Genomic DNA, 25959 nt, shown 5'->3' with positions numbered 1-25959 from the left:
GCACAGCCCCCACGCCACTAGAGCGATATCTTCAACCACCGACTTACCATCCTGAGACAAGGGCAAAAAAAGCATTCATTACCCTCGGCTCACTTTTTCACTATCCCCAAATGCAACTACTGGCATTCTAAGGGGATGTAGCTCAGCGCAAGAGCGAATGCTTTGCATGTATGAGGACATCAGATCAATCCCCTGCATCTACATGAAACCACCACACTAAGCAGATTATAGATCATATTTTAAGAAGGAACATATGATCAGCTGAACTTCTTATCATCTAGGTCATGGCTTTAGGAATTACTTGTCCACCTTCGATAGCTCAGTTGGTAGAGCGGAGGACTGTAGGTAATAATTGTAGCAATCCTTAGGTCGCTGGTTCAATTCCGGCTCGAAGGAAATCATTTTTTCTTGTGGCTTGCTCCAACTTTTGACAGCAGTGCACTTTGACTTGTGTTTGACAAACATATTATCGATTATAACAAAACATGGCCAAGATGTTCAAATGTTCATAGATGACCAGCACGGTCAAAAAATAATAATCACAGTGGTTGTTGAGGGTGCAACAGGTCAGCACATCAGAAGTAAATGTCAGTTGGCTTTTCATAGCTGATTATTCAGAGTATCTCTACCACACCTGCTGTCTCTAGAGAGTTTAAAACAACAGGTCTGGGACAGGTCGCACGTCCGGTGAACCGGTCAGGGTTCCATAGCCGCAAGCAGAACACTTGAAACTGGAGCAGCAGCACAACCAGGTGGACTGGGGACAGCAAGGAGTCATCAGGCCGGGAAGACCTGAAGCATGGTCTTAGGGCTCAGGTCCTTCTCCAAGAGAAAGAAAGAGCAAATAAGAGAGAAAGAGAGAGAGAATTAGAGAGAGCATGCATAAATAGACACAGGACACCGGATAAGACAGGAGAAATACTCTAGCTATAACAGACTGACCCCAGCCCCCCGACACACAAACTACTGCAGCATAAATACTGGAGGCTGAGACAGGAGGGGTCGGGAGAAACTGTGGCCCCGTCCGACGATACCCCTGGTCAGGGCCTAACAGGCAGGATATAACCCCACACACTTTGCCAAAGCACAGCCCCCACGCCACTAGAGCGATATCTTCAACCACCGACTTACCATCCTGAGACAAGGGCAAAAAAAGCATTCATTACCCTCGGCTCACTTTTTCACTATCCCCAAATGCAACTACTGGCATTCTAAGGGGATGTAGCTCAGCGCAAGAGCGAATGCTTTGCATGTATGAGGACATCAGATCAATCCCCTGCATCTACATGAAACCACCACACTAAGCAGATTATATTACTTGTCCACCTTCGATAGCTCAGTTGGTAGAGCGGAGGACTGTAGGTAATAATTGTAGCAATCCTTAGGTCGCTGGTTCAAATCCGGCTCGAAGGAAATCATTTTTTCTTGTGGCTTGCTCCAACTTTTGACAGCAGTGCACTTTGACTTGTGTTTGACAAACATATTATCTTTCCCTGAGATCGCTGAATTCATAACTTGTTGACCTTCCATAGGACAGTTGGCAAAGTCGCGGAGTGTATTTGAAATTGCAACAATCCTTATGTCACTGGCTCACACTGGCTCAAAGGAGGATAACTTTTTCAGCGGTTTTTGACAGCAGTGCACTTTAACTTGACAATCAAATCAATCAAATATTTTTATAAAGTCCTTCTTTCATCAGCTGATGTCACAAAGTGCTGTACAGAAACCCAGCCTAAAACCCCAAACAGCAAGCAATGCAGGTGTAGAAGCACGGTGGCTAGGAAAAACTCCCTAGAAAGGCCAAAACCTAGGAAAAAAGCTAGAGAGGAACCAGGCTGTGAGGGGTGGCCAGTCATCGTCTGGCTGTTCCGGGTATCGATTATAACAAAACATGGCCAAGATGTTCAAATGTTCATAGATGACCAGCAGGGTCAAAAAATAATAATCACAGTGGTTGTTGAGGGTGCAACAGGTCAGCACATCAGAAGTAAATGTCAGTTGGCTTTTCATAGCTGATTATTCAGAGTATCTCTACCACACCTGCTGTCTCTAGAGAATTTAAAACAACAAGTCTGGGACAGGTCGCACGTCCGGTGAACCGGTCAGGGTTCCATAGCCGCAAGCAGAACACTTGAAACTGGAGCAGCAGCACAACCAAGTGGACTGGGGACAGCAAGGAGTCATCAGGCCGGGAAGACCTGAAGCATGGTCTTAGGGCTCAGGTCCTTCTCCAAGAGAAAGAAAGAGCAAATAAGAGAGAAAGAGAGAGAGAATTAGAGAGAGCATGCATAAATAGACACAGGACACCGGATAAGACAGGAGAAATACTCTAGCTATAACAGACTAACCCCAGCCCCCCGACACACAAACTACTGCAACATAAATACTGGAGGCTGAGACAGGAGGGGTCGGGAGAAACTGTGGCCCCGTCCGACGATACCCCCGGTCAGGGCCTAACAGGCAGGATATAACCCCACACACTTTGCCAAAGCACAGCCCCCACGCCACTAGAGCGATATCTTCAACCACCGACTTACCATCCTGAGACAAGGGCAAAAAAAGCATTCATTACCCTCGGCTCACTTTTTCACTATCCCCAAATGCAACTACTGGCATTCTAAGGGGATGTAGCTCAGCGCAAGAGCGAATGCTTTGCATGTATGAGGACATCAGATCAATCCCCTGCATCTACATGAAACCACCACACTAAGCAGATTATAGATCATATTTTAAGAAGGAACATATGATCAGCTGAACTTCTTACCATCTAGGTCATGGCTTTGGGAATTACTTGTCCACCTTCGATAGCTCAGTTGGTAGAGCGGAGGACTGTAGGTTATAATTGTAGCAATCCTTAGGTCGCTGGTTCAAATCCGGCTCGAAGGAATGTATTTTTTCTTTTGGCTTGCTCCAACTTTTGACAGCAGTGCACTTTGACTTGTGTTTGACAAACATATTATCTTTCCCTGAGATCGCCAAATTCATAACTTGTTGACCTTCCATAAGACAGTTGGTAAAGTCGCGGAGTGTATTTGAAATTGCAACAATCCTTATGTCACTGGCTCACACTGGCTCAAAGGAGGATAACTTTTTCAGCGGTTTTTGACAGCAGTGCACTTTAACTTGACAATCAAATCAATCAAATATTTTTATAAAGTCCTTCTTTCATCAGCTGATGTCACAAAGTGCTGTACAGAAACCCAGCCTACAACCCCAAACAGCAAGCAATGCAGGTGTAGAAGCACGGTGGCTAGAAAAAACTCCCTAGAAAGGCCAAAAACCTAGGAAAAAACCTAGAGAGGAACCAGGCTGTGAGGGGTGGCCAGTCATCGTCTGGCTGTTCCGGGTATCGATTATAACAAAACATGGCCAAGATGTTCAAATGTTCATAGACGACCAGCAGTTTGAAAAAATAATAATCACAGTGGTTGTTGAGGGTGCAACAGGTCAGCACATCAGAAGTAAATGTCAGTTGGCTTTTCATAGCTGATTATTCAGAGTATCTCTACCACACCTGCTGTCTCTAGAGAGTTTAAAACAACAGGTCTGGGACAGGTCGCACGTCCGGTGAACCGGTCAGGGTTCCATAGCCGCAAGCAGAACACTTGAAACTGGAGCAGCAGCACAACCAAGTGGACTGGGGACAGCAAGGAGTCATCAGGCCGGGAAGACCTGAAGCATGGTCTTAGGGCTCAGGTCCTTCTCCAAGAGAAAGAAAGAGCAAATAAGAGAGAAAGAGAGAGAGAATTAGAGAGAGCATGCATAAATAGACACAGGACACCGGATAAGACAGGAGAAATACTCTAGCTATAACAGACTGACCCCAGCCCCCCGACACACAAACTACTGCAGCATAAATACTGGAGGCTGAGACAGGAGGGGTCGGGAGAAACTGTGGCCCCGTCCGACGATACCCCTGGTCAGGGCCTAACAGGCAGGATATAACCCCACACACTTTGCCAAAGCACAGCCCCCACGCCACTAGAGCGATATCTTCAACCACCGACTTACCATCCTGAGACAAGGGCAAAAAAAGCATTCATTACCCTCGGCTCACTTTTTCACTATCCCCAAATGCAACTACTGGCATTCTAAGGGGATGTAGCTCAGCGCAAGAGCGAATGCTTTGCATGTATGAGGACATCAGATCAATCCCCTGCATCTACATGAAACCACCACACTAAGCAGATTATAGATCATATTTTAAGAAGGAACATATGATCAGCTGAACTTCTTACCATCTAGGTCATGGCTTTGGGAATTACTTGTCCACCTTCGATAGCTCAGTTGGTAGAGCGGAGGACTGTAGGTGATAATTGTAGCAATCCTTAGGTCGCTGGTTCAAATCCGGCTCGAAGGAATGTATTTTTTCTTGTGGCTTGCTCCAACTTTTGACAGCAGTGCACTTTGACTTGTGTTTGACAAACATATTATCTTTCCCTGAGATCGCCAAATTCATAACTTGTTGACCTTCCATAGGACAGTTGGTAAAGTCGCGGAGTGTATTTGAAATTGCAACAATCCTTATGTCACTGGCTCACACTGGCTCAAAGGAGGATAACTTTTTCAGCGGTTTTTGACAGCAGTGCACTTTAACTTGACAATCAAATCAATCAAATATTTTTATAAAGTCCTTCTTTCATCAGCTGATGTCACAAAGTGCTGTACAGAAACCCAGCCTACAACCCCAAACAGCAAGCAATGCAGGTGTAGAAGCACGGTGGCTAGGAAAAACTCCCTAGAAAGGCCAAAACCTAGGAAAAAACCTAGAGAGGAACCAGGCTGTGAGGGGTGGCCAGTCATCGTCTGGCTGTTCCGGGTATCGATTATAACAAAACATGGCCAAGATGTTCAAATGTTCATAGATGACCAGCAGGGTCAAAAAATAATAATCACAGTGGTTGTTGAGGGTGCAACAGGTCAGCACATCAGAAGTAAATGTCAGTTGGCTTTTCACAGCTGATTATTCAGAGTATCTCTACCACACCTGCTGTCTCTAGAGAGTTTAAAACAACAGGTCTGGGACAGGTCGCACGTCCGGTGAACCGGTCAGGGTTCCATAGCTGCAGGCAGAACACTGGAAACTGGAGCAGCAGCACAACCAGGTGGACTGGGGACAGCAAGGAGTCATCAGGCCGGGAAGACCTGAAGCATGGTCTTAGGGCTCAGGTCCTTCTCCAAGAGAAAGAAAGAGCAAAGAAGAGAGAAAGAAAGAGAGAATTAGAGAGAGCATGCATAAATAGACACAAGACACCTGATAAGACGGGAGAAATACTCTAGCTATAACAGACTGACCCCAGCCCCCCGACACACAAACTACTGCAGCATAAATACTTGAGGCTGAGACAGGAGGGGTCGGGAGAAACTGTGGCCCCGTCCGACGATACCCCCGGTCAGGGCCTAACAGGCAGGATATAACCCCACACACTTTGCCAAAGCACAGCCCCCACGCCACTAGAGCGATATCTTCAGTTTTAAGTTCCTCGGCATACACATCACAGACAAACTGAATTGGTCCACTCACACAGACAGCATCGTGAAGAAGGCGCAGCAGCGCCTCTTCAACCTCAGGAGGCTGAAGAAATTCGGCTTGTCACCAAAAGCACTCACAAACTTCTACAGATGCACAATCGAGAGCATCCTGGCGGGCTCTATCACCGCCTGGTACGGCAACTGCACCGCCCTCAACCGTAAGGCTCTCCAGAGGGAAGTGAGGTCTGCACAACGCATCACCGGGGGCAAACTACCTGCCCTCTAGGACACCTACACCACCCGATGTCACAGGAAGGCCATAAAGATCATCAAGGACATCAACCACCCGAGCCACTGCCTGTTCACCCCGCTATCATCCAGAAGGCGAGGTCAGTACAGGTGCATCAAAGCTGGGACCGAGAGACTGAAAAACAGCTTCTATCTCAAGGCCATCAGACTGTTAAACAGCCACCACTAACACTGAGTGGCTGCTGCCAACACACTGACACTGACTCAACTCCAGCCACTTTAATAATGGGAATTGATGGGAAATTATGTAAATATATCACTAGCCACTTTAAACAATGCTACCTTATATAATGTTACTTACCCTACATTATTCATCTCATATACATACGTATATACTGTACTCTATATCATCGACTGTATCCTTATGTAATACATGTATCACTAGCCACTTTAAACTATGCCACTTTGTTTACATACTCATCTCATTTGTACATACTGTACTCGATACCATCTACTGTATCTTGCCTATGCTGCTCTGTACCATCACTCATTCATATATCCTTATGTACATATTCTTTATCCCCTTACACTGTGTACAAGACAGTAGTTTTGGAATTGTTAGTTAGATTACTTGTTATTACTGCATTGTCGGAACTAGAAGAACAAGCATTTCGCTACACTCGCATTAACATCTGCTAACCATGTGTATGTGACAAATAAAATTAGATTTGATTTGATTTGATTCAACCACCGACTTACCATCCTGAGACAAGGGCAAAAAAAGCATTCATTACCATCGGCTCACTTTTTCACTATCCCCAAATGCAACTACTGGCATTCTAAGGGGATGTAGCTCAGCGCAAGAGCGAATACTTTGCATGTATGAGGACATCGGATCAATCCCCTGCATCTCCATGAAACCACCACACTAAGCAGATTATAGATCATAGTTTAAGAAGGAACATATGATCAGCTGAACTTATTACCATCTAGGTCATGGCTATTCGAGTTACTTGTCCACCTTCGATAGCTCAGTTGGTAGAGCGGAGGACTATAGGTGATAATTGTAGCAATCCTTAGGTCGCTGGTTCAAATCCGGCTCGAAGGAAATAATTTTTTCTTGTGGCTTGCTCCAACTTTTGACAGCAGTGCACTTTGACTTGTGTTTGACAAACATATTATCGATTATAACAAAACATGGCCAAGATGTTCAAATGTTCATAGATGACCAGCACGGTCAAAAAATAATAATCACAGTGGTTGTTGAGGGTGCAACAGGTCAGCACATCAGAAGTAAATGTCAGTTGGCTTTTCATAGCTGATTATTCAGAGTATCTCTACCACACCTGCTGTCTCTAGAGAGTTTAAAACAACAGGTCTGGGACAGGTCGCACGTCCGGTGAACCGGTCAGGGTTCCATAGCAGCAGGCAGAACACTTGAAACTGGAGCAGCAGCACAACCAGGTGGACTGGGGACAGCAAGGAGTCATCAGGCCGGGAAGACCTGAAGCATGGTCTTAGGGCTCAGGTCCTTCTCCAAGAGAAAGAAAGAGCAAAGAAGAGAGAAAGAAAGAGAGAATTAGAGAGAGCATGCATAAATAGACACAGGACACCGGATAAGACAGGAGAAATACTCTAGCTATAACAGACTGACCCCAGCCCCCCGACACACAAACTACTGCAGCATAAATACTTGAGGCTGAGACAGGAGGGGTCGGGAGAAACTGTGGCCCCGTCCGACGATACCCCCGGTCAGGGCCTAACAGGCAGGATATAACCCCACACACTTTGCCAAAGCACAGCCCCCACACCACTAGAGCGATATCTTCAACCACCGACTTACCATCCTGAGACAAGGGCAAAAAAAGCATTCATTACCCTCGGCTCACTTTTTCACTATCCCCAAATGCAACTACTGGCATTCTAAGGGGATGTAGCTCAGCGCAAGAGCGAATGCTTTGCATGTATGAGGACATCAGATCAATCCCCTGCATCTACATGAAACCACCACACTAAGCAGATTATAGATCATATTTTAAGAAGGAACATATGATCAGCTGAACTTCTTACCATCTAGGTCATGGCTTTGGGAATTACTTGTCCACCTTCGATAGCTCAGTTGGTAGAGCGGAGGACTGTAGGTGATAATTGTAGCAATCCTTAGGTCACTGGTTCAAATCCGGCTCGAAGGAATGTATTTTTTCTTGTGGCTTGCTCCAACTTTTGACAGCAGTGCACTTTGACTTGTGTTTGACAAACATATTATCTTTCCCTGAGATCGCCAAATTCATAACTTGTTGACCTTCCATAGGACAGTTGGTAAAGTCGCGGAGTGTATTTGAAATTGCAACAATCCTTATGTCACTGGCTCACACTGGCTCAAAGGAGGATAACTTTTTCAGCGGTTTTTGACAGCAGTGCACTTTAACTTGACAATCAAATCAATCAAATATTTTTATAAAGTCCTTCTTTCATCAGCTGATGTCACAAAGTGCTGTACAGAAACCCAGCCTACAACCCCAAACAGCAAGCAATGCAGGTGTAGAAGCACGGTGGCTAGGAAAAACTCCCTAGAAAGGCCAAAACCTAGGAAAAAACCTAGAGAGGAACCAGGCTGTGAGGGGTGGCCAGTCATCGTCTGGCTGTTCCGGGTATCGATTATAACAAAACATGGCCAAGATGTTCAAATGTTCATAGATGACCAGCAGGGTCAAAAAATAATAATCACAGTGGTTGTTGAGGGTGCAACAGGTCAGCACATCAGAAGTAAATGTCAGTTGGCTTTTCACAGCTGATTATTCAGAGTATCTCTACCACACCTGCTGTCTCTAGAGAGTTTAAAACAACAGGTCTGGGACAGGTCGCACGTCCGGTGAACCGGTCAGGGTTCCATAGCTGCAGGCAGAACACTGGAAACTGGAGCAGCAGCACGACCAGGTGGACTGGGGACAGCAAGGAGTCATCAGGCCGGGAAGACCTGAAGCATGGTCTTAGGGCTCAGGTCCTTCTCCAAGAGAAAGAAAGAGCAAAGAAGAGAGAAAGAAAGAGAGAATTAGAGAGAGCATGCATAAATAGACACAAGACACCTGATAAGACGGGAGAAATACTCTAGCTATAACAGACTGACCCCAGCCCCCCGACACACAAACAACTGCAGCATAAATACTTGAGGCTGAGACAGGAGGGGTCGGGAGAAACTGTGGCCCCGTCCGACGATACCCCCGGTCAGGGCCTAACAGGCAGGATATAACCCCACACACTTTGCCAAAGCACAGCCCCCACGCCACTAGAGCGATATCTTCAACCACCGACTTACCATCCTGAGACAAGGGCAAAAAAAGCATTCATTACCCTCGGCTCACTTTTTCACTATCCCCAAATGCAACTACTGGCATTCTAAGGGGATGTAGCTCAGCGCAAGAGCGAATGCTTTGCATGTATGAGGACATCAGATCAATCCCCTGCATCTACATGAAACCACCACACTAAGCAGATTATAGATCATATTTTAAGAAGGAACATATGATCAGCTGAACTTCTTACCATCTAGGTCATGGCTTTGGGAATTACTTGTCCACCTTCGATAGCTCAGTTGGTAGAGCGGAGGACTGTAGGTGATAATTGTAGCAATCCTTAGGTCACTGGTTCAAATCCGGCTCGAAGGAATGTATTTTTTCTTGTGGCTTGCTCCAACTTTTGACAGCAGTGCACTTTGACTTGTGTTTGACAAACATATTATCTTTCCCTGAGATCGCCAAATTCATAACTTGTTGACCTTCCATAGGACAGTTGGTAAAGTCGCGGAGTGTATTTGAAATTGCAACAATCCTTATGTCACTGGCTCACACTGGCTCAAAGGAGGATAACTTTTTCAGCGGTTTTTGACAGCAGTGCACTTTAACTTGACAATCAAATCAATCAAATATTTTTATAAAGTCCTTCTTTCATCAGCTGATGTCACAAAGTGCTGTACAGAAACCCAGCCTACAACCCCAAACAGCAAGCAATGCAGGTGTAGAAGCACGGTGGCTAGGAAAAACTCCCTAGAAAGGCCAAAACCTAGGAAAAAACCTAGAGAGGAACCAGGCTGTGAGGGGTGGCCAGTCATCGTCTGGCTGTTCCGGGTATCGATTATAACAAAACATGGCCAAGATGTTCAAATGTTCATAGATGACCAGCAGGGTCAAAAAATAATAATCACAGTGGTTGTTGAGGGTGCAACAGGTCAGCACATCAGAAGTAAATGTCAGTTGGCTTTTCACAGCTGATTATTCAGAGTATCTCTACCACACCTGCTGTCTCTAGAGAGTTTAAAACAACAGGTCTGGGACAGGTCGCACGTCCGGTGAACCGGTCAGGGTTCCATAGCTGCAGGCAGAACACTGGAAACTGGAGCAGCAGCACGACCAGGTGGACTGGGGACAGCAAGGAGTCATCAGGCCGGGAAGACCTGAAGCATGGTCTTAGGGCTCAGGTCCTTCTCCAAGAGAAAGAAAGAGCAAAGAAGAGAGAAAGAAAGAGAGAATTAGAGAGAGCATGCATAAATAGACACAAGACACCTGATAAGACGGGAGAAATACTCTAGCTATAACAGACTGACCCCAGCCCCCCGACACACAAACTACTGCAGCATAAATACTTGAGGCTGAGACAGGAGGGGTCGGGAGAAACTGTGGCCCCGTCCGACGATACCCCCGGTCAGGGCCTAACAGGCAGGATATAACCCCACACACTTTGCCAAAGCACAGCCCCCACGCCACTAGAGCGATATCTTCAGTTTTAAGTTCCTCGGCATACACATCACAGACAAACTGAATTGGTCCACTCACACAGACAGCATCGTGAAGAAGGCGCAGCAGCGCCTCTTCAACCTCAGGAGGCTGAAGAAATTCGGCTTGTCACCAAAAGCACTCACAAACTTCTACAGATGCACAATCGAGAGCATCCTGGCGGGCTCTATCACCGCCTGGTACGGCAACTGCACCGCCCTCAACCGTAAGGCTCTCCAGAGGGAAGTGAGGTCTGCACAACGCATCACCGGGGGCAAACTACCTGCCCTCTAGGACACCTACACCACCCGATGTCACAGGAAGGCCATAAAGATCATCAAGGACATCAACCACCCGAGCCACTGCCTGTTCACCCCGCTATCATCCAGAAGGCGAGGTCAGTACAGGTGCATCAAAGCTGGGACCGAGAGACTGAAAAACAGCTTCTATCTCAAGGCCATCAGACTGTTAAACAGCCACCACTAACACTGAGTGGCTGCTGCCAACACACTGACACTGACTCAACTCCAGCCACTTTAATAATGGGAATTGATGGGAAATGATGTAAATATATCACTAGCCACTTTAAACAATGCTACCTTATATAATGTTACTTACCCTACATTATTCATCTCATATGCATACGTATATACTGTACTCTATATCATCGACTGTATCCTTATGTAATACATGTATCACTAGCCACTTTAAACTATGCCACTTTGTTTACATACTCATCTCATTTGTACATACTGTACTCGATACCATCTACTGTATCTTGCCTATGCTGCTCTGTACCATCACTCATTCATATATCCTTATGTACATATTCTTTATCCCCTTACACTGTGTACAAGACAGTAGTTTTGGAATTGTTAGTTAGATTACTTGTTATTACTGCATTGTCGGAACTAGAAGCACAAGCATTTCGCTACACTCGCATTAACATCTGCTAACCATGTGTATGTGACAAATAAAATTTGATTTGATTTGATTTGATTCACCCACCGACTTACCATCCTGAGACAAGGGCAAAAAAAGCATTCATTACCATCGGCTCACTTTTTCACTATCCCCAAATGCAACTACTGGCATTCTAAGGGGATGTAGCTCAGCGCAAGAGCGAATACTTTGCATGTATGAGGACATCAGATCAATCCCCTGCATCTCCATGAAACCACCACACTAAGCAGATTATAGATCATATTTTAAGAAGGAACATATGATCAGCTGAACTTCTTACCATCTAGGTCATGGCTTTTCGAGTTACTTGTCCACCTTCGATAGCTCAGTTGGTAGAGCGGAGGACTGTAGGTGATAATTGCAGCAATCCTTAGGTCGCTGGTTCAAATCCGGCTCGAAGGAAATAATTTTTTCTTGTGGCTTGCTCCAACTTTTGACAGCAGTCCACTTTGACTTGTGTTTGACAAACATATTCTCTTTCCCTGAGATCGCCGATTTCATAACTTGTTGACCTTCCATAGGACAGTTGGTAAAGTCGCGGAGTGTATTTGAAATTGCAACAATCCTTATGTCACTGGCTCACACTGGCTCAAAGGAGGATAACTTTTTCAGCGGTTTTTGACAGCAGTGCACTTTAACTTGACAATCAAATCAATCAAATATTTTTATAAAGTCCTTCTTTCATCAGCTGATGTCACAAAGTGCTGTACAGAAACCCAGCCTACAACCACAAACAGCAAGCAATGCAGGTGTAGAAGCACGGTGGCTAGGAAAAACTCCCTAGAAAGGCCAAAACCTAGGAAAAAACCTAGAGAGGAACCAGGCTGTTCCGGGTATCGATTATAACAAAACATGGCCAAGATGTTCAAATGTTCATAGATGACCAGCAGGGTCAAAAAATAATAATCACAGTGGTTGTTGAGGGTGCAACAGGTCAGCACATCAGAAGTAAATGTCAGTTGGCTTTTCATAGCTGATTATTCAGAGTATCTCTACCACACCTGCTGTCTCTAGAGAGTTTAAAACAACAGGTCTGGGACAGGTGGCACGTCCGGTGAACCGGTCAGGGTTCCATAGCCGCAGGCAGAACACTTGAAACTGGAGCAGCAGCACAACCAGGTGGACTGGGGACAGCAAGGAGTCATCAGGCCGGGAAGACCTGAAGCATGGTCTTAGGGCTCAGGTCCTTCTCCAAGAGAAAGAAAGAGCAAAGAAGAGAGAAAGAGAGAGAGAATTAGAGAGAGCATGCATAAATAGACACAGGACACCGGATAAGACAGGAGAAATACTCTAGCTATAACACCCCAGCCCCCCGACACACAAACTACTGCAGCATAAATCCTGGAGGCTGAGACAGGAGGGGTCAGGAGAAACTGTGGCCCCGTCCGACGATACCCCCGGTCAGGGCCTAACAGGCAGGATATAACCCCACACACTTTGCCAAAGCACAGCCCCCACGCCACTAGAGCGATATCTTCAACCACCGACTTACCATCCTGAGACAAGGGCAAAAAAAGCATTCATTACCCTCGGCTCACTTTTTCACTATCCCCAAATGCAACTACTGGCATTCTAAGGGGATGTAGCTCAGCGCAAGAGCGAATGCTTTGCATGTATGAGGACATCAGATCAATCCCCTGCATCTACATGAAACCACCACACTAAGCAGATTATAGATCATATTTTAAGAAGGAACATATGATCAGCTGAACTTCTTACCATCTAGGTCATGGCTTTAGGAATTACTTGTCCACCTTCGATAGCTCAGTTGGTAGAGCGGAGGACTGTAGGTAATAATTGTAGCAATCCTTAGGTCGCTGGTTCAATTCCGGCTCGAAGGAAATCATTTTTTCTTGTGGCTTGCTCCAACTTTTGACAGCAGTGCACTTTGACTTGTGTTTGACAAACATATTATCTTTCCCTGAGATCGCTGAATTCATAACTTGTTGACCTTCCATAGGACAGTTGGCAAAGTCGCGGAGTGTATTTGAAAATGCAACAATCCTTATGTCACTGGCTCACACTGGCTCAAAGGAGGATAACTTTTTCAGCGGTTTTTGACAGCAGTGCACTTTAACTTGACAATCAAATCAATCAAATATTTTTATAAAGTCTTTCTTTCATCAGCTGATGTCACAAAGTGCTGTACAGAAACCCAGCCTAAAACCCCAAACCGCAAGCAATGCAGGTGTAGAAGCACGGTGGCTAGGAAAAACACCCTAGAAAGGCCAAAACCTAGGAAAAAAGCTAGAGAGGAACCAGGCTGTGAGGGGTGACCAGTCATCGTCTGGCTGTTCCGGGTATCGATTATAACAAAACATGGCCAAGATGTTCAAATGTTCATAGACGACCAGCAGTTTGAAAAAATAATAATCACAGTGGTTGTTGAGGGTGCAACAGGTCAGCACATCAGAAGTAAATGTCAGTTGGCTTTTCATAGCTGATTATTCAGAGTATCTCTACCACACCTGCTGTCTCTAGAGAGTTTAAAACAACAGGTCTGGGACAGGTCGCACGTCCGGTTAACCGGTCAGGGTTCCATAGCCGCAGGCAGAACACTTGAAACTGGAGCAGCAGCACAACCAGGTGGACTGGGGACAGCAAGGAGTCATCAGGCCGGGAAGACCTGAAGCATGGTCTTAGGGCTCAGGTCCTTCTCCAAGAGAAAGAAAGAGCAAAGAAGAGAGAAAGAGAGAGAATTAGAGAGAGCATGCATAAATAGACACAGGACACCGGATAAGACAGGAGAAATACTCTAGCTATAACAGACTGACCCCAGCCCCCCGCCACACAAACTACTGCAACATAAATACTGGAGGCTGAGACAGGAGGGGTCGGGAGAAACTGTGGCCCCGTCCGACGATACCCCCGGTCAGGGCCTAACAGGCAGGATATAACCCCACACACTTTGCCAAAGCACAGCCCCCACGCCACTAGAGCGATATCTTCAACCACCGACTTACCATCCTGAGACAAGGGCAAAAAAAGCATTCATTACCCTCGGCTCACTTTTTCACTATCCCCAAATGCAACTACTGGCATTCTAAGGGGATGTAGCTCAGCGCAAGAGCGAATGCTTTGCATGTATGAGGCCATCAGATCAATCCCCTGCATCTACATGAAACCACCACACTAAGCAGATTATAGATCATATTTTAAGAAGGAACATATGATCAGCTGAACTTCTTATCATCTAGATCATGGCTTTAGGAATTACTTGTCCACCTTCGATAGCTCAGTTGGTAGAGCGGAGGACTGTAGGTAATAATTGTAGCAATCCTTAGGTCGCTGGTTCAATTCCGGCTCGAAGTAAATCATTTTTTCTTGTGGCTTGCTCCAACTTTTGACAGCAGTGCACTTTGACTTGTGTTTGACAAACATATTATCTTTCCCTGAGATCACTGAATTCATAACTTGTTGACCTTCCATAGGACAGTTGGCAAAGTCGCGGAGTGTATTTGAAATTGCAACAATCCTTATGTCACTGGCTCACACTGGCTCAAAGGAGGATAACTTTTTCAGCGGTTTTTGACAGCAGTGCACTTTAACTTGACAATCAAATCAATCAAATATTTTTAGAAAGTCTTTCTTTCATCAGCTGATGTCACAAAGTGCTGTACAGAAACCCAGCCTAAAACCCCAAACCGCAAGCAATGCAGGTGTAGAAGCACGGTGGCTAGGAAAAACACCCTAGAAAGGCCAAAACCTAGGAAAAAAGCTAGAGAGGAACCAGGCTGTGAGGGGTGACCAGTCATCGTCTGGCTGTTCCGGGTATCGATTATAACAAAACATGGCCAAGATGTTCAAATGTTCATAGATGACCAGCAGGGTCAAAAAATAATAATCACAGTGGTTGTTGAGGGTGCAACAGGTCAGCACATCAGAAGTAAATGTCAGTTGGCTTTTCATAGCTGATTATTCAGAGTATCTCTACCACACCTGCTGTCTCTAGAGAGTTTAAAACAACAGGTCTGGGACAGGTCGCACGTCCGGTGAACCGGTCAGGGTTCCATAGCCGCAAGCAGAACACTTGAAACTGGACCAGCAGCACAACCAGGTGGACTGGGGACAGCAAGGAGTCATCAGGCCGGGAAGACCTGAAGCATGGTCTTAGGACTCAGGCCCTTCTCCAAGAGAAAGAAAGAGCAAATAAGAGAGAAAGAGAGAGAGAATTAGAGAGAGCATGCATAAATAGACACAGGACACCGGATAAGACAGGAGAAATACTCTAGCTATAACAGACTGACCCCAGCCCCCCGACACACAAACTACTGCAGCATAAATACTGGAGGCTGAGACAGGAGGGGTCGGGAGAAACTGTGGCCCCGTCCGACGATACCCCTGGTCAGGGCCTAACAGGCAGGATATAACCCCACACACTTTGCCAAAGCACAGCCCCCACGCCACTAGAGCGATATCTTCAACCACCGACTTACCATCCTGAGACAAGGGCAAAAAAAGCATTCATTACCCTCGGCTCACTTTTTCACTATCCCCAAATGCAACTACTGGCATTCTAAGGGGATGTAGCTCAGCGCAAGAGCGAATGCTTTGCATGTATGAGGACATCAGATCAATCCCCTGCATCTACATGAAACCACCACACTAAGCAGATTATAGATCATATTTTAAGAAGGAACATATGATCAGCTGAACTTCTTACCATCTAGGTCATGGCTTTGGGAATTACTTGTCCACCTTCGATAGCTCAGTTGGTAGAGCGGAGGACTGTAGGTTATAATTGTAGCAATCCTTAGGTCGCTGGTTCAAATCCGGCTCGAAGGAATGTATTTTTTCTTTTGGCTTGCTCCAACTTTTGACAGCAGTGCACTTTGACTTGTGTTTGACAAACATATTATCTTTCCCTGAGATCGCCAAATTCATAACTTGTTGACCTTCCATAGGACAGTTGGTAAAGTCGCGGAGAGTATTTGAAATTGCAACAATCCTTATGTCACTGGCTCACACTGGCTCAAAGGAGGATAACTTTTTCAGCGGTTTTTGACAGCAGTGCACTTTAACTTGACAATCAAATCAATCAAATATTTTTATAAAGTCCTTCTTTCATCAGCTGATGTCACAAAGTGCTGTACAGAAACCCAGCCTACAACCCCAAACAGCAAGCAATGCAGGTGTAGAAGCACGGTGGCTAGAAAAAACTCCCTAGAAAGGCCAAAAACCTAGGAAAAAACCTAGAGAGGAACCAGGCTGTCAGTCATCGTCTGGCTGTTCCGGGTATCGATTATAACAAAACATGGCCAAGATGTTCAAATGTTCATAGACGACCAGCAGTTTGAAAAAATAATAATCACAGTGGTTGTTGAGGGTGCAACAGGTCAGCACATCAGAAGTAAATGTCAGTTGGCTTTTCATAGCTGATTATTCAGAGTATCTCTACTCTGCTCTACCTGCTGTCTCTAGAGAGTTTAAAACAACAGGTCTGGGACAGGTCGCACGTCCGGTGAACCGGTCAGGGTTCCATAGCCGCAAGCAGAACACTTGAAACTGGAGCAGCAGCACAACCAGGTGGACTGGGGACAGCAAGGAGTCATCAGGCCGGGAAGACCTGAAGCATGGTCTTAGGGCTCAGGTCCTTCTCCAAGAGAAAGAAAGAGCAAAGAAGAGAGAAAGAGAGAGAGAATTAGAGAGAGCATGCATAAATAGACACAGGACACCGGAAAAGACAGGAGAAATACTCTAGCTATAACAGACTGACCCCAGCCCCCCGACACACAAACTACTGCAGCATAAATACTGGAGGCTGAGACAGGAGGGGTCGGGAGAAACTGTGGCCCCGTCCGACGATACCCCTGGTCAGGGCCTAACAGGCAGGATATAACCCCACACACTTTGCCAAAGCACAGCCCCCACGCCACTAGAGCGATATCTTCAACCACCGACTTACCATCCTGAGACAAGGGCAAAAAAAGCATTCATTACCCTCGGCTCACTTTTTCACTATCCCCAAATGCAACTACTGGCATTCTAAGGGGATGTAGCTCAGCGCAAGAGCGAATGCTTTGCATGTATGAGGACATCAGATCAATCCCCTGCATCTACATGAAACCACCACACTAAGCAGATTATAGATCATATTTTAAGAAGGAACATATGATCAGCTGAACTTCTTACCATCTAGGTCATGGCTTTGGGAATTACTTGTCCACCTTCGATAGCTCAGTTGGTAGAGCGGAGGACTGTAGGTTATAATTGTAGCAATCCTTAGGTCGCTGGTTCAAATCCGTCTCGAAGGAATGTATTTTTTCTTGTGGCTTGCTCCAACTTTTGACAGCAGTGCACTTTGACTTGTGTTTGACAAACATATTATCTTTCCCTGAGATCGCCAAATTCATAACTTGTTGACCTTCCATAGGACAGTTGGTAAAGTCGCGGAGAGTATTTGAAGTTGCAACAATCCTTATGTCACTGGCTCACACTGGCTCAAAGGAGGATAACTTTTTCAGCGGTTTTTGACAGCAGTGCACTTTAACTTGACAATCAAATCAATCAAATATTTTTATAAAGTCCTTCTTTCATCAGCTGATGTCACAAAGTGCTGTACAGAAACCCAGCCTACAACCCCAAACAGCAAGCAATGCAGGTGTAGAAGCACGGTGGCTAGAAAAAACTCCCTAGAAAGGCCAAAAACCTAGGAAAAAACCTAGAGAGGAACCAGGCTGTGAGGGGTGGCCAGTCATCGTCTGGCTGTTCCGGGTATCGATTATAACAAAACATGGCCAAGATGTTCAAATGTTCATAGACGACCAGCAGTTTGAAAAAAAAATAATCACAGTGGTTGTTGAGGGTGCAACAGGTCAGCACATCAGAAGTAAATGTCAGTTGGCTTTTCATAGCTGATTATTCAGAGTATCTCTACCACACCTGCTGTCTCAATAGAGTTTAAAACAACAGGTCTGGGACAGGTCGCACGTCCGGTTAACCGGTCAGGGTTCCATAGCCGCAGGCAGAACACTTGAAACTGGAGCAGCAGCACAACCAGGTGGACTGGGGACAGCAAGGAGTCATCAGGCCGGGAAGACCTGAAGCATGGTCTTAGGGCTCAGGTCCTTCTCCAAGAGAAAGAAAGAGCAAAGAAGAGAGAAAGAGAGAGAATTAGAGAGAGCATGCATAAATAGACACAGGACACCGGATAAGACAGGAGAAATACTCTAGCTATAACAGACTGACCCCAGCCCCCCGCCACACAAACTACTGCAACATAAATACTGGAGGCTGAGACAGGAGGGGTCGGGAGAAACTGTGGCCCCGTCCGACGATACCCCCGGTCAGGGCCTAACAGGCAGGATATAACCCCACACACTTTGCCAAAGCACAGCCCCCACGCCACTAGAGCGATATCTTCAACCACCGACTTACCATCCTGAGACAAGGGCAAAAAAAGCATTCATTACCCTCGGCTCACTTTTTCACTATCCCCAAATGCAACTACTGGCATTCTAAGGGGATGTAGCTCAGCGCAAGAGCGAATGCTTTGCATGTATGAGGACATCAGATCAATCCCCTGCATCTACATGAAACCACCACACTAAGCAGATTATAGATCATATTTTAAGAAGGAACATATGATCAGCTGAACTTCTTATCATCTAGGTCATGGCTTTAGGAATTACTTGTCCACCTTCGATAGCTCAGTTGGTAGAGCGGAGGACTGTAGGTAATAATTGTAGCAATCCTTAGGTCGCTGGTTCAATTCCGGCTCGAATGAAATCATTTTTTCTTGTGGCTTGCTCCAACTTTTGACAGCAGTGCACTTTGACTTGTGTTTGACAAACATATTATCTTTCCCTGAGATCACTGAATTCATAACTTGTTGACCTTCCATAGGACAGTTGGCAAAGTCGCGGAGTGTATTTGAAATTGCAACAATCCTTATGTCACTGGCTCACACTGGCTCAAAGGAGGATAACTTTTTCAGCGGTTTTTGACAGCAGTGCACTTTAACTTGACAATCAAATCAATCAAATATTTGTATAAAGTCTTTCTTTCATCAGCTGATGTCACAAAGTGCTGTACAGAAACCCAGCCTAAAACCCCAAACCGCAAGCAATGCAGGTGTAGAAGCACGGTGGCTAGGAAAAACACCCTAGAAAGGCCAAAACCTAGGAAAAAAGCTAGAGAGGAACCAGGCTGTGAGGGGTGACCAGTCATCGTCTGGCTGTTCCGGGTATCGATTATAACAAAACATGGCCAACATGTTCAAATGTTCATAGATGACCAGCAGGGTCAAAAAATAATAATCACAGTGGTTGTTGAGGGTGCAACAGGTCAGCACATCAGAAGTAAATGTCAGTTGGCTTTTCATAGCTGATTATTCAGAGTATCTCTACCACACCTGCTGTCTCTAGAGAGTTTAAAACAACAGGTCTGGGACAGGTCGCACGTCCGGTGAACCGGTCAGGGTTCCATAGCCGCAAGCAGAACACTTGAAACTGGAGCAGCAGCACAACCAGGTGGACTGGGGACAGCAAGGAGTCATCAGGCCGGGAAGACCTGAAGCATGGTCTTAGGGCTCAGGTCCTTCTCCAAGAGAAAGAAAGAGCAAATAAGAGAGAAAGAGAGAGAGAATTAGAGAGAGCATGCATAAATAGACACAGGACACCGGATAAGACAGGAGAAATACTCTAGCTATAACAGACTGACCCCAGCCCCCCGACACACAAACTACTGCAGCATAAATACTGGAGGCTGAGACAGGAGGGGTCGGGAGAAACTGTGGCCCCGTCCGACGATACCCCTGGTCAGGGCCTAACAGGCAGGATATAACCCCACACACTTTGCCAAAGCACAGCCCCCACGCCACTAGAGCGATATCTTCAACCACCGACTTACCATCCTGAGACAAGGGCAAAAAAAGCATTCATTACCCTCGGCTCACTTTTTCACTATCCCAAAATGCAACTACTGGCATTCTAAGGGGATGTAGCTCAGCGCAAGAGCGAATGCTTTGCATGTATGAGGACATCAGATCAATCCCCTGCATCTACATGAAACCACCACACTAAGCAGATTATAGATCATATTTTAAGAAGGAACATATGATCAGCTGAACTTCTTACCATCTAGGTCATGGCTTTGGGAATTACTTGTCCACCTTCGATAGCTCAGTTGGTAGAGCGGAGGACTGTAGGTTATAATTGTAGCAATCCTTAGGTCGCTGGTTCAAATCCGGCTCGAAGGAATGTATTTTTTCTTTTGGCTTGCTCCAACTTTTGACAGCAGTGCACTTTGACTTGTGTTTGACAAACATATTATCTTTCCCTGAGATCGCCAAATTCATAACTTGTTGACCTTCCATAGGACAGTTGGTAAAGTCGCGGAGAGTATTTGAAATTGCAACAATCCTTATGTCACTGGCTCACACTGGCTCAAAGGAGGATAACTTTTTCAGCGGTTTTTGACAGCAGTGCACTTTAACTTGACAATCAAATCAATCAAATATTTTTATAAAGTCCTTCTTTCATCAGCTGATGTCACAAAGTGCTGTACAGAAACCCAGCCTACAACCCCAAACAGCAAGCAATGCAGGTGTAGAAGCACGGTGGCTAGAAAAAACTCCCTAGAAAGGCCAAAAACCTAGGAAAAAACCTAGAGAGGAACCAGGCTGTCAGTCATCGTCTGGCTGTTCCGGGTATCGATTATAACAAAACATGGCCAAGATGTTCAAATGTTCATAGACGACCAGCAGTTTGAAAAAATAATAATCACAGTGGTTGTTGAGGGTGCAACAGGTCAGCACATCAGAAGTAAATGTCAGTTGGCTTTTCATAGCTGATTATTCAGAGTATCTCTACTCTGCTCTACCTGCTGTCTCTAGAGAGTTTAAAACAACAGGTCTGGGACAGGTCGCACGTCCGGTGAACCGGTCAGGGTTCCATAGCCGCAAGCAGAACACTTGAAACTGGAGCAGCAGCACAACCAGGTGGACTGGGGACAGCAAGGAGTCATCAGGCCGGGAAGACCTGAAGCATGGTCTTAGGGCTCAGGTCCTTCTCCAAGAGAAAGAAAGAGCAAAGAAGAGAGAAAGAGAGAGAGAATTAGAGAGAGCATGCATAAATAGACACAGGACACCGGATAAGACAGGAGAAATACTCTAGCTATAACAGACTGACCCCAACCCCCCGACACACAAACTACTGCAGCATAAATACTTGAGGCTGAGACAGGAGGGGTCGGGAGACACTGTGGCCCCGTCCGACGATACCCCCGGTCAGGGCCTAACAGGCAGGATATAACCCCACACACTTTGCCAAAGCACAGCCCCCACACCACTAGAGCGATATCTTCAACCACGGAGGACTGTAGGTGATAATTGTAGCAATCCTTAGGTCGCTGATTCAAATCCGGCTCGAAGGAATGTATTTTTTTTTGTGGCTTGCTCCAACTTTTGACAGCAGTGCACTTTGACTTGTGTTTGACAAACATATTATCTTTCCCTGAGATCGCCAAATTCATAACTTGTTGACCTTCCATAGGACAGTTGGTAAAGTCGCGGAGTGTATTTGAAATTGCAACAATCCTTATGTCACTGGCTCACACTGGCTCAAAGGAGAATAACTTTTTCAGCGGTTTTTGACAGCAGTGCACTTTAACTTAACAATCAAATCAATCAAATATTTTTATAAAGTCCTTCTTTCATCAGCTGATGTCACAAAGTGCTGTACAGAAACCCAGCCTACAACCCCAAACAGCAAGCAATGCAGGTGTAGAAGCACGGTGGCTAGGAAAAACTCCCTAGAAAGGCCAAAACCTAGGAAAAAACCTAGAGAGGAATCAGGCTGTGAGGGGTGGCCAGTCATCGTCTGGCTGTGCCGGGTATCGATTATAACAAAACATGGCCAAGATGTTCAAATGTTCATAGATGACCAGCAGGGTCAAAAAATAATAATCACAGTGGTTGTTGAGGGTGCAACAGGTCAGCACATCAGAAGTAAATGTCAGTTGGCTTTTCACAGCTGATTATTCAGAGCATCTCTACCACACCTGCTGTCTCTAGAGAGGTTAAAACAACAGGTCCGGGACAGGTCGCACGTCCGGTGAACCGGTCAGGGTTCCATAGCAGCAGGCAGAACACTTGAAACTGGAGCAGCAGCACAACCAGGTGGACTGGGGACAGCAAGGAGTCATCAGGCCGGGAAGACCTGAAGCATGGTCTTAGGGCTCAGGTCCTTCTCCAAGAGAAAGAAAGAGCAAAGAAGAGAGAAAGAAAGAGAGAATTAGAGAGAGCATGCATAAATAGACACAAGACACCGGATAAGACAGGAGAAATACTCTAGCTATAACAGACTGACCCCAGCCCCCCGACACACAACTACTGCAGCATAAATACTTGAGGCTGAGACAGGAGGGGTCGGGAGAAACTGTGGCCCCGTCCGACGATACCCCCGGTCAGGGCCTAACAGGCAGGATATAACCCCACACACTTTGCCAAAGCACAGCCCCCACGCCACTAGAGCGATATCTTCAGTTTTAAGTTCCTCGGCATACACATCACAGACAAACTGAATTGGTCCACTCACACAGACAGCATCGTGAAGAAGGCGCAGCAGCGCCTCTTCAACCTCAGGAGGCTGAAGAAATTCGGCTTGTCACCAAAAGCACTCACAAACTTCTACAGATGCACAATCGAGAGCATCCTGGCGGGCTGTATCACCGCCTGGTATGGCAACTGCACCGCCCTCAACCGTAAGGCTCTCCAGAGGGAAGTGAGGTCTGCACAACGCATCACCGGGGGCAAACTACCTGCCCTCCAGGACACCTACACCACCCGATGTCACAGGAAGGCCATAAAGATCATCAAGGACATCAACCACCCGAGCCACTGCCTGTTCACCCCGCTATCATCCAGAAGGCGAGGTCAGTACAGGTGCATCAAAGCTGGGACCGAGAGACTGTAAAACAGCTTCTATCTCAAGGCCATCAGACTGTTAAACAGCCACCACTAACACTGAGTGGCTGCTGCCAACACACTGACACTGACTCAACTCCAGCCACTTTAATAATGGGAATTGATGGGAAATGATGTAAATATATCACTAGCCACTTTAAACAATGCTACCTTATATAATGTTACTTACCCTACATTATTCATCTCATATGCATACGTATATACTGTACTCTATATCATCGACTGTATCCTTATGTAATACATGTATCACTAGCCACTTTAAACTATGCCACTTTGTTTACATACTCATCTCATTTGTACATACTGTACTCGATACCATCTACTGTATCTTGCCTATGCTGCTCTGTACCATCACTCATTCATATATCCTTATGTACATATTCTTTATCCCCTTACACTGTGTACAAGACAGTAGTTTTGGAATTGTTAGTTAGATTACTTGTTATTACTGCATTGTCGGAACTAGAAGCACAAGCATTTCGCTACACTCGCATTAACATCTGCTAACCATGTGTATGTGACAAATAAAATTTGATTTGATTTGATTTGATTCAACCACCGACTTACCATCCTGAGACAAGGGCAAAAAAAGCATTCATTACCATCGGCTCACTTTTTCACTATCCCCAAATGCAACTACTGGCATTCTAAGGGGATGTAGCTCAGCGCAAGAGCGAATACTTTGCATGTATGAGGACATTGGATCAATCCCCTGCATCTCCATGAAACCACCACACTAAGCAGATTATAGATCATAGTTTAAGAAGGAACATATGATCAGCTGAACTTATTACCATCTAGGTCATGGCTTTCGGTGTTACTTGTCCACCTTCGATAGCTCAGTTGGTAGAGCGGAGGACTGTAGGTGATAATTGTAGCAATCCTTAGGTCGCTGGTTCAAATCCGGCTCGAAGGAAACAATTTTTTCTTGTGGCTTGCTCCAACTTTTGACAGCAGTGCACTTTGAGTTGTGTTTGACAAACATATTATCTTTCCCTGAGATCGCCGAATTCATAACTTGTTGACCTTCCATAGGACAGTTGGTAAAGTCCCGGAGTGAATTTGAAATTGCAACAATCCTTATGTCACTGGCTCACACTGGCTCAAAGGAGGATAACTTTTTCAGCGGTTTTTGACAGCAGTGCACTTTAACTTGACAATCAAATCAATCAAATATTTTTATAAAGTCCTTCTTTCATCAGCTGATGTCACAAAGTGCTGTACAGAAACCCAGCCTACAACCACAAACAGCAAGCAATGCAGGTGTAGAAGCACGGTGGCTAGGAAAAACTCCCTAGAAAGGCCAAAACCTAGGAAAAAACCTAGAGAGGAACCAGGCTGTGAGGGGTGGCCAGTCATCGTCTGGCTGTTCCGGGTATCGATTATAACAAAACATGGCCAAGATGTTCAAATGTTCATAGATGACCAGCAGGGTCAAAAAATAATAATCACAGTGGTTGTTGAGGGTGCAACAGGTCAGCACATCAGAAGTAAATGTCAGTTGGCTTTTCATAGCTGATTATTCAGAGTATCTCTACCACACCTGCTGTCTCTAGAGAGTTTAAAACAACAGGTCTGGGACAGGTCGCACGTCCGGTGAACCGGTCAGGGTTCCATAGCAGCAGGCAGAACACTTGAAACTGGAGCAGCAGCACAACCAGGTGGACTGGGGACAGCAAGGAGTCATCAGGCCGGGAAGACCTGAAGCATGGTCTTAGGGCTCAGGTCCTTCTCCAAGAGAAAGAAAGAGCAAAGAAGAGAGAAAGAAAGAGAGAATTAGAGAGAGCATGCATAAATAGACACAGGACACCGGATAAGACAGGAGAAATACTCTAGCTATAACAGACTGACCCCAACCCCCCGACACACAAACTACTGCAGCATAAATACTTGAGGCTGAGACAGGAGGGGTCGGGAGACACTGTGGCCCCGTCCGACGATACCCCCGGTCAGGGCCTAACAGGCAGGATATAACCCCACACACTTTGCCAAAGCACAGCCCCCACACCACTAGAGCGATATCTTCAACCACGGAGGACTGTAGGTGATAATTGTAGCAATCCTTAGGTCGCTGGTTCAAATCCGGCTCAAAGGAATGTCTTTTTTCTTGTGGCTTGCTCCAACTTTTGACAGCAGTGCACTTTGACTTGTGTTTGACAAACATATTATCTTTCCCTGAGATCGCCGAATTCATAACTTGTTGACCTTCCATAGGACAGTTGGTAAAGTCGCGTATATATTTGGAGTGTATTTGAAATTGCAACAATCCTTATGTCACTGTCTCACACTGGCTCAAAGGAGGATAACTTTTTCAGTGGTTTTTGACAGCAGTGCACTTTAACTTAACAATCAAATCAATCAAATATTTTTATAAAGTCCTTCTTTCATCAGCTGATGTCACAAAGTGCTGTACAGAAACCCAGCCTACAACCCCAAACAGCAAGCAATGCAGGTGTAGAAGCACGGTGGCTAGGAAAAACTCCCTAGAAAGGCCAAAACCTAGGAAAAAACCTAGAGAGGAATCAGGCTGTGAGGGGTGGCCAGTCATCGTCTGGCTGTGCCGGGTATCGATTATAACAA

General features: G+C 45.7%; 15 non-coding genes across 15 annotated transcripts; all 15 read left to right on the top strand.

The window, feature by feature from the left end:
• Window positions 1–308: 308 nt before the first annotated feature.
• Window positions 309–396, top strand: trnay-gua. The gene is given in 2 exon segments: window positions 309–345; window positions 361–396. It is a non-coding gene; the product is annotated as a tRNA-Tyr (tRNA).
• Window positions 397–1325: 929 nt separating this feature from the next.
• trnay-gua lies at window positions 1326–1413 on the top strand. Its single transcript is given in 2 exon segments — window positions 1326–1362; window positions 1378–1413. It is a non-coding gene; the product is annotated as a tRNA-Tyr (tRNA).
• Window positions 1414–2798: 1385 nt separating this feature from the next.
• On the top strand, window positions 2799–2886 carry trnay-gua. Its single transcript is given in 2 exon segments — window positions 2799–2835; window positions 2851–2886. It is a non-coding gene; the product is annotated as a tRNA-Tyr (tRNA).
• A 1386-nt stretch (window positions 2887–4272) lies between these two features.
• Window positions 4273–4360, top strand: trnay-gua. The gene is given in 2 exon segments: window positions 4273–4309; window positions 4325–4360. It is a non-coding gene; the product is annotated as a tRNA-Tyr (tRNA).
• A 2381-nt stretch (window positions 4361–6741) lies between these two features.
• trnay-gua lies at window positions 6742–6829 on the top strand. Its single transcript is given in 2 exon segments — window positions 6742–6778; window positions 6794–6829. It is a non-coding gene; the product is annotated as a tRNA-Tyr (tRNA).
• Window positions 6830–7825: 996 nt separating this feature from the next.
• Window positions 7826–7913, top strand: trnay-gua. The gene is given in 2 exon segments: window positions 7826–7862; window positions 7878–7913. It is a non-coding gene; the product is annotated as a tRNA-Tyr (tRNA).
• Window positions 7914–9298: 1385 nt separating this feature from the next.
• Window positions 9299–9386, top strand: trnay-gua. The gene is given in 2 exon segments: window positions 9299–9335; window positions 9351–9386. It is a non-coding gene; the product is annotated as a tRNA-Tyr (tRNA).
• Window positions 9387–11767: 2381 nt separating this feature from the next.
• trnay-gua lies at window positions 11768–11855 on the top strand. Its single transcript is given in 2 exon segments — window positions 11768–11804; window positions 11820–11855. It is a non-coding gene; the product is annotated as a tRNA-Tyr (tRNA).
• Window positions 11856–13206: 1351 nt separating this feature from the next.
• trnay-gua lies at window positions 13207–13294 on the top strand. The gene is given in 2 exon segments: window positions 13207–13243; window positions 13259–13294. It is a non-coding gene; the product is annotated as a tRNA-Tyr (tRNA).
• A 1383-nt stretch (window positions 13295–14677) lies between these two features.
• Window positions 14678–14765, top strand: trnay-gua. Its single transcript is given in 2 exon segments — window positions 14678–14714; window positions 14730–14765. It is a non-coding gene; the product is annotated as a tRNA-Tyr (tRNA).
• A 1385-nt stretch (window positions 14766–16150) lies between these two features.
• Window positions 16151–16238, top strand: trnay-gua. Its single transcript is given in 2 exon segments — window positions 16151–16187; window positions 16203–16238. It is a non-coding gene; the product is annotated as a tRNA-Tyr (tRNA).
• A 1381-nt stretch (window positions 16239–17619) lies between these two features.
• trnay-gua lies at window positions 17620–17707 on the top strand. The gene is given in 2 exon segments: window positions 17620–17656; window positions 17672–17707. It is a non-coding gene; the product is annotated as a tRNA-Tyr (tRNA).
• A 1384-nt stretch (window positions 17708–19091) lies between these two features.
• On the top strand, window positions 19092–19179 carry trnay-gua. The gene is given in 2 exon segments: window positions 19092–19128; window positions 19144–19179. It is a non-coding gene; the product is annotated as a tRNA-Tyr (tRNA).
• Window positions 19180–20564: 1385 nt separating this feature from the next.
• trnay-gua lies at window positions 20565–20652 on the top strand. Its single transcript is given in 2 exon segments — window positions 20565–20601; window positions 20617–20652. It is a non-coding gene; the product is annotated as a tRNA-Tyr (tRNA).
• Window positions 20653–24207: 3555 nt separating this feature from the next.
• Window positions 24208–24295, top strand: trnay-gua. The gene is given in 2 exon segments: window positions 24208–24244; window positions 24260–24295. It is a non-coding gene; the product is annotated as a tRNA-Tyr (tRNA).
• Window positions 24296–25959: the final 1664 nt, after the last annotated feature.

This window comes from Oncorhynchus mykiss, chromosome 18 (genome assembly GCF_013265735.2).
Source record: "Oncorhynchus mykiss isolate Arlee chromosome 18, USDA_OmykA_1.1, whole genome shotgun sequence".
Classification (NCBI taxonomy): domain Eukaryota; kingdom Metazoa; phylum Chordata; class Actinopteri; order Salmoniformes; family Salmonidae; genus Oncorhynchus; species Oncorhynchus mykiss.
This window is presented reverse-complemented; position numbering and strand designations above follow the sequence as displayed.